This window comes from Heterodontus francisci, chromosome 46 (assembly GCF_036365525.1).
Source record: "Heterodontus francisci isolate sHetFra1 chromosome 46, sHetFra1.hap1, whole genome shotgun sequence".
In the NCBI taxonomy this organism is placed as follows: Eukaryota; Metazoa; Chordata; class Chondrichthyes; order Heterodontiformes; family Heterodontidae; genus Heterodontus; species Heterodontus francisci.
In genome coordinates, this window is record NC_090416.1 from 12,336,192 (window position 1) to 12,343,572 (window position 7,381).

General features: G+C 53.2%; 1 protein-coding gene across 1 annotated transcript in view; it reads left to right on the plus strand.

Moving 5' to 3' along the window:
• Positions 1–2,781: 2,781 nt before the first annotated feature.
• The window catches only part of LOC137356938 (AN1-type zinc finger protein 6-like), an 11,794-nt gene continuing 7,194 nt past the window's right edge, over positions 2,782–7,381 (plus strand). The window contains 1 exon segment of the mRNA XM_068022810.1: positions 2,782–2,989. The gene's annotated coding sequence lies outside the window, so the exon portion shown is untranslated.

A 7,381-nucleotide genomic window follows, 5' to 3' on the forward strand; every position in this document is an offset into this window, starting at 1 on the left:
TCTCGAGACAAAGAGGCCAAAGAAAGAAGAAGTAGCTCATGGTGTGGCACTGAGGCGGAGGCCAGGAAACCTGCCCGTTCAATCCCCAGTTTGGGTTGCCAGCTCTGGGCAGGCGTATTCCTGGAGCTGTCATCACATGACCTTCCCCCCACCCCCCTCACCTCCAACCGCCCTGCCATCCACTCTCCCGCCATTGGGCGCCCAACCTGTCCGTCATCACCAGGCTCTGCCTTCTCACGGCCAATCAGAAAGCGGGGCAGGGTATTCGTTGCCCGATTGGATAATTCTTAACTGTCAGTCAAACAGCCTCTTTTCCCCACTACCCCCACCCCCCAGGCCAATATTCTTGTCACTAATGAAGGCACGCGTTCAAAGAAAATTCAAAAACACACAATATTTTATTGCCTCTGTGGTTTTTCTCCCGGATGATGCTCGCAACCATGAGCAAGAAAATTGGGTCCAATTTTCAAAGGGCTGCAGGAACCGAAAGCCCCGAGAGTTGACGCACTCACATCTTTGAAGGTGGCAGGACAAGTTGAGAAGGCAGTTTATAGAAAGTTTCTGGCGTTACAAACAAAAGCAAGGAGGTTGTGTATGAATTCTTTATAAAACGCTCCTTGGTCCCCAGCTGGTGCTTTTTGTTTAATTCTGGGCACTTTAGGCAGGATGTGGAGGTAAGTTACCAGATTAGTCCCAGGGATGAGGGACTTCAATTACGTGGAGAAGCTGGGACTGTTCTCCTTAGAGCAGAGAAGGTTAAGGGGGAGATTTAATTGGGGCATTCAAAATCAGGAAGGGTTTCGATGGAGTAAATAAGGAGAAACTGTTTCCAGTGGCAGGAGGGTCGGTAACCAGAGGGACACAGATTGAAGATAATTGGTAAACGAACCAGAGGGGGGGGTGAAGAGGAGAATTTTTTTAACGCAGTGAGTTGTTGTGATCTGGAACGCGCTGCCTGAAAGGGCGGTGGAAGCAGATTCAATAGTAACTTTCGAAAAGGGGAATTGGATAAATACTCGAAGGGGAAAAATTTGCAGGGATATGGGGGAAAGAGCGGGGGGGGGGGAGGAGGAGTGGGATTCATTGGATAGCTCTCTGAGAGCCAGCACAGGGACGATGGGCCGAATGGCCTCCTGTGCTGTGTAATTCTGCTGACCCCTGCTGAAAGTATGTAGGACTGGGCTTGGATATGATGCCCTCCATAGCTGAATAATTTACTAGTACTTGCCATCTAGGCAGATGAATGAAGAATGGCAAGAGATCCTGCCGATCTCTACCTCAGCAGCAACAACTGCATTTAGATAGCGCCTTTCGCACAGTAAAACATCCCCAAGGTGCTTCACAGGAGCATTAATCAGGCAAAATTTGACGCTGAGCCACATGAAATATTAGGGACAGGTGACTAAAAGCTCGGTCAAAGAGGTCAGTTTTAAGGAGCTTCTTAAAGGAGGAGAGAGAGAACGGCGGAGAGGTTTAGGGAGGGAATTCCAGGTCTCCCAGGCAGCTGAAGGCACGGCCGCCAATGGTGGAGCGATGGGAATCGGGGGATGGGCGAGAGGGCGGAATTGGAGGAGGGCAGAGATCTCGGAGGGGCTGGAGGAGGTGACAGAGATAGGGAAGTCGCAGGGGGGGGGGGGGTGGGGGAGGTGCGAGGGGCCATGGAGGGACTTGTAAACAAGGATGACAATTTTAAAATCGAGGAGTTCCTGGTCCGGGAGCCAATGTGGATCGGCGAGCACAGTGGGGTGATGGCTGAGTGGGATTTGGTCGGGTGCTGTTCCCGGGGGGGAAGAAGAGTTTTAGGTTGAGCTGATGTTGATGGAGGGCGGAAGATGGGAGGCCTGGCCAGGAGAGTGCTGGAACAGTCGGGGACTGGAGGTGAGAGGGGCACGGATAAGGGTCCCAGCAGCTGATCGAGTCGGAGGGAAGGCGGAGAGTTAGTCGTGGGAGAGCCAATATTGTTTCCATGGCAAATTTCCACGTACAATGGGATCTTTATGTGTAATTCCCGACGAATGAGCCTGGCTGGCTCTGAAATGCCTGTTACTGATAAGCCGTTGGCACAAGAATGCTGGACGCTGGTGTCAGTGCCGTGAGGAACAATCGACATTCTGCAAGTAGGTCATGTTGCTAAGCCACCTCCGGAATGCTCAGACCTCAGTCACACACAGGCGTTCACTCCAAGTGCCGAGGGAGCCTTCGCATCCCCCTGCTGTCTGCACCTACTGAACAAACGACAGAAAGACTTGTACGGGGGGCGGGGGGGGTGGTGAGAGAGACAGAGGGAGACTTGCGTTTCGATAGCACCCTTCAGTACCTCAGGATTCTTTCTCCCGGGCTGCCTCGGCCCCGTCGCTGGGAGCCACCCCCCCCCCCCCCCCCGCCACCGGGACGGGTCGCGTGCCGCGAGGCTCTGGAGCGGAGGCTGGCGAGATCCGGAGGAGAACTGGGGAGACGTTGTTACACCCAGAGGCTGGCGGCGGGGGAGGGGAACTCCCCGCCGGAAAGGGTGGTCGAGGCAGAAAACCGCCCCCCCCCCCCGTCGCCTTCGAAAAGCCACTGGGACGGGCACTTGGAAGTGGCGGCACGCATGTGTGCCACAAGTGCCGGGTGGTGGGACGAGGCTGTCTGTCAGCTGGCATGGATAGGGTGGGCCGAATGGCTGTGCCACCCCCCCCCACACCCCACCACCTCCATTGAGTGAGGAAGGAAGCACCCAATGTGTCTCACCAACCTCCCACCCTCTCTACAATTGCAACCTCAAGCAGTGTCTAGAGAGGGCGCTGGCTTAACACTGGCCCTCTCTGGTTCCATCGCGTCAGTTTATTTTTTTTCAAGAGAGAGAGAGAGAGTTTTATTCGGTCTAAAGGAGGAGGCCAGAGTGGAACCCCGGACGTAAAAACGGCGGAGGGAAGGCGCTGCTTTGAAAAGCACCGGCGGATCAGGGCTTCCCCAAGAGCCCAGTGTCATTTTCTCTGCTTCTCCCCTTGTCAGTATCATTTCCTTACACCCACCAAACCTCCCTCTCTCTCTTTTGCTCCTTTCTCTCTCTCTCTGCCTAGGGTTTTTTTTTTGTGTGTGTGTTTCTGCTAAAAGAGGACACTTGGGACTGGGATTTCTCTACTCCTTTCCCCACCCAAGGTCAACAAAGGTAAGTGACTTCCCTGCTTTTTTTGCCCCTTTTTTTCCCCCCTCTCTCTCCCTCCCTCCCTCCCAGTAATTGTCTATCTCTGTCCTTTTTTGTTGTTGTTGTTGTTGTAAAGACATAAAGGGCCTAACCCAGCAGAGAGACAGGAGACCTGCGGGAGGTGCAGAGTTTTGGTCACTGGGTGGGTGGGTGAAACTGACCAGGAAATACACTGGCTTTGGAGACATTGTGATCCATTTCACATTCGAATACATGCAGACTTTTAACTCCCGACTGGATACATTCCCCCTTCCCCAACTGTATCCATTTGACTGTATCCTATCATTCCTTTTTAAAACGTGTGTGTGTATCTTTTATAAAAAGACAAGGTCATTTTGTTACCTGCTACCAATCCTTCTAAGCATTAATCTTGGATGCCCCCCCTCCCCCCAAATCTCTTTACTTTAAAATATATATATATAGTAAACTCTTTTAAGCTATAGTTTGCCATGTTTGTGTGTAAGGCTGACTATAATTTAAAAAAAAGACATCTGAACTTATTTAATTTGTGGATTCAATTAGCTGTCAGTTTCCTCCTCTCTATTTCCCCCACTGCTCTCAAAAAAAAAGGTCCTTTTTTTAAATGTTTGAATTCATTTTTTCTTCTCCTCTGTTTGAAAAGCACTATTTTACTTGACTTCCTGAATTGAGAATCTGCCGCGTCAGAATCTTGTGCACTGTAAAATGCTGACTGACTGGTGGGTTATATTCATCCTGGCCGGGGGAGGGGAGGGTGACTCTACTGATCTGTTTGCAGATTGAAATGGGGGGGGGGTTTGGATGGGTGCTGCTGATATTGGCCCCCGCCCGCAAAGCTAGTGCCTTCAGTTGAAAGGCGCCTTCTATTTTAAGGCTCCTCATGCTCCCTAATTTGCCAAATTCCATGTCTGGCACAGGTGTCTGTCAAGGCTGAGGCACAGGGTTTCGGCGCCCTGGCGCCGCCTCCTGTGGTCGAATAGCCCGCAAAGAGCGGGCACGGCGCCCGCGGGACCCCATACCCGAGGGCGGAGTGGGGGAGGCAGCGCCTTTAGCGATCTGGGGATGTCCCCTGATGAATTCCCTCTTTTTTTTTTGAAGCGTGGTCGCTGTTGGAAACAGGGTGGCCAGTGTCGCGCACAGCAAGATCCCACAAACGGCAAGATTAATGACCGGATCATCTTGTGTGGTGGTGGTGGTGGTGGTGGTTGGGGGGGGTGGGGGTGCTTGTTTTGTCCAGTCAAAGGATAAATATTGGGCCCCAGGACACTGGGGAGAACTCCCCACCTCTTTTCTCCCCCCCTCTTCCCCCCCCCCCCTTCCCCCCTTGCTTACCCAGCCTTCCCCTCTGGACTGTGCCCCCTTGTTTTGTGAAGTCACTGGCTAATCATCCCTTGTCCTGTCATTGGGGGGGTGGGGAGCTGTAGGGCAGGGGTTGGTGCTAGCAGTGAGACTATTCCTCGTGTGTGTATGCTACCGGTCCAAGGGAATAGTGCAATGTATAACCCAGTGACTCGTGATCTGATGTAAGACATGACTGTCCTCTGGCCCTGTTGGTTAGCTGCTTTAATAGTAAATGCCGGACGATTTGTAATTCCTGCCCAGTAAATATTTAGCGATGTCTGTCCTTTCCCCATCGATGTTTTCCGTTTTACCCACCAGCTTTGGATGGGAGAGTATATTGTAGAGGTTAGTGTATATAAGTCATTCGTAGCATTGATTCACGAGGTTTTCTCCAACGAGCTGACACAGGCACCATGGGCTGAATGGCCTCCTTCTGTGCTGTATGTTTGCTGGGGCACAGCTGTGTGTCCACACTTTCTCCCCCCCCCAGCCACCCCCCTCTCCATCCTGTCTGATCTCCTCCCTCGCACCCTCTGGAGATCACTGCCTGAGGAAGCGATGGAGGCGAATTCATTCGAGGCTTTCAAGAGGGATTGTTATCTGAAGAGGCTAGAATGCGCAGGGCTACGGGGAGAAGGCTTGGGAGTGGCACCAAGTAAATTGCTCTTTCGGAGAGCCAACACAGACGTGACGGGCCGAACGGCCTCCCTCTGTGCTTAGGAGTTTAAAATCGAGGTGTTGCTGGACCGGAAGCCAATGTAGGCCAGTTAGCATGGGTTGCCCTGTCTATTTGTTTAATGGAAGGAATTCCAGGTATTATTCTGTTTGAAGAATACTTTTGCAGATCAAACGATGCAAGTCAGTTAAAAAGAAAACTTACATTTCCCTGGGGAACCCATTCTGAGCTGCGCTGTGCTACTGAGAATAGCTTCCCCAGGAAACTGCTTTCCCCCTTGTAAATATTTCCATGCCTGGAAAGGGAGCTGCAGTGGATGTCGCCTACGCAGAGGCCCTGATGCTCCACAAGTAGCAGAAGTGCCAGGCCACTTCCTTCTCCTCACCCCGCCCCTCCCCCTCCACAACCCACCCCATCTCTACTGTTGCCCCTCTTCTTGCATGTTCAGACTGCAGCCCCGTGCTGCTGCTTGGGGCTCTCATTAAGATTGGGAGCGGCGGGGGCTCGTGATTGATCATTAGCTTGAGGCTGGGCGCCGCCGGCCATTCGACTGTGGGGGGCATCGTGGCTGAGCCCCGATTCCGTTCTCCGCTGGTGTGTGCAGACGCGCACTCCTCCACGATTTAGTGAGCAGGCCCGGGGGATCCTGACTGATTTTCACTTTGCCTGACACCTCCTCCCACCCAGCCCCCGACACAGACCGATGGATTGCTGGCTATCTGTATAGCCCAGTTAAGCCATACAGGTTCCAACACGGAGCTAGCCAATCTCCCTTACATCGGGAGTGGGGGGTGGGGGGGTGTTGGTGGGTGGGAGTCTATCAGCCGGGGTTTCCAGTCCAGGCAGGTCCACCTGCTGTAAGTGCAATGCAAAGAATCCAGCCTCAGCCGCGATGCCTCCCGAGGTTGAATGACGGGCGCGGTAACAGCCTAATGGGGAGATTGGCCACTTGGGCGAGCTACAGCAGGTGGTTTTGGGGTGTGCGAGAAAGGGGTAATTTAACCCTTTGAGTTACCTACAAGGACAGGTCGCACAGACTGGGCTTGTATTCCCTCCAGTGGAGAAGATTAAGGGGGTGATCTAATCGAGGGGGTTCAAGATGATTAAAGGATTCGATCGGGTCGATAGAGAGAAACTATTCCCTCTGGTGGGGGGAAAGGGAGTCCAGAACAAGGGGGAGCAGAACCTTAAAATTGGAGACAGGCCGTTCAGGGGTGATGTCAGGAAGCACTTCTTCACACAAAGGGGAGTGGGAAATCTGGAACTCTCTCCCCCCGAAAAGCTGACAAGGCCGGGGGGAAATTTCCAAACTGAGATTGATAGATTTTTGTCAGGTGATTAAGGCGGGGAGATGGAGTTAAGAAACAGATTAGCCATGATCTGATTGAATGGGGGAACAGGTTGGAGGGGCTGAATGGCCTCCTGTTCCTGTGAGGTGAGGGGGGAGGTGGTTGCGGGTGGAGAGAAGGGGCAAGTCAAAAGGTGCCACCGGCGCAAGACAGAAAGAAGGGGAGGTGATTATTCCAGAGGAGTTTTCTCTTGGCTCAGTGTGACTGCTTGCTGTTGAGGGAGTGTGCCAACCTGTCATGTGATACTCAAAGATCTGATCAAACCTAAATATAACTTTCCCCTTTCATTGTGTGCGCGCGGCTGTACAGGGGAGGAGGAGTGCAGTTGGGCCACCTGGACGGATTGGGTTGAGTTTCCTGAGTTTCGTTCTCCCCGCCCCCACTGTGGTTGAATAGCCCATGGCTTAATGTGGTGGGGGTGGAGGAGGAGGTGCTCCCAGCCTTTACTCTGACCCTCCCCCCACCCCTCACACACCCCCCCCCCCAAAGAAATAATGTACGAATCTTGCGACGTGCTTGGGGGGCTGGCTATTTGACTGAGTCACTCCCCACCCCAGCCCGATCCTGATCCACGCATTCCAGCTGCGTGCGTTTTCCCCGTGTGTTCACGAGGCGTGGGCATCGCTGCCAAGGCTGGCCTTTATTGCCCGTCCCTAATTGCCCCTCGAGAAGGTGGCGAGTGACTATTCTGGGGATCCTGCCCTACGCCCACCCCATCGCCTCGAGCGGAGCGTGAATCGAAGCACCCGCAATTTAAGGGTGCAGAGAGAGAGAGAGAGAGTCTATGACCCAGTGCCTCGAGGAAGGGAGGGTGAAGGGAGGAAGGATCACTGGGGGTGGGGGGAGAGA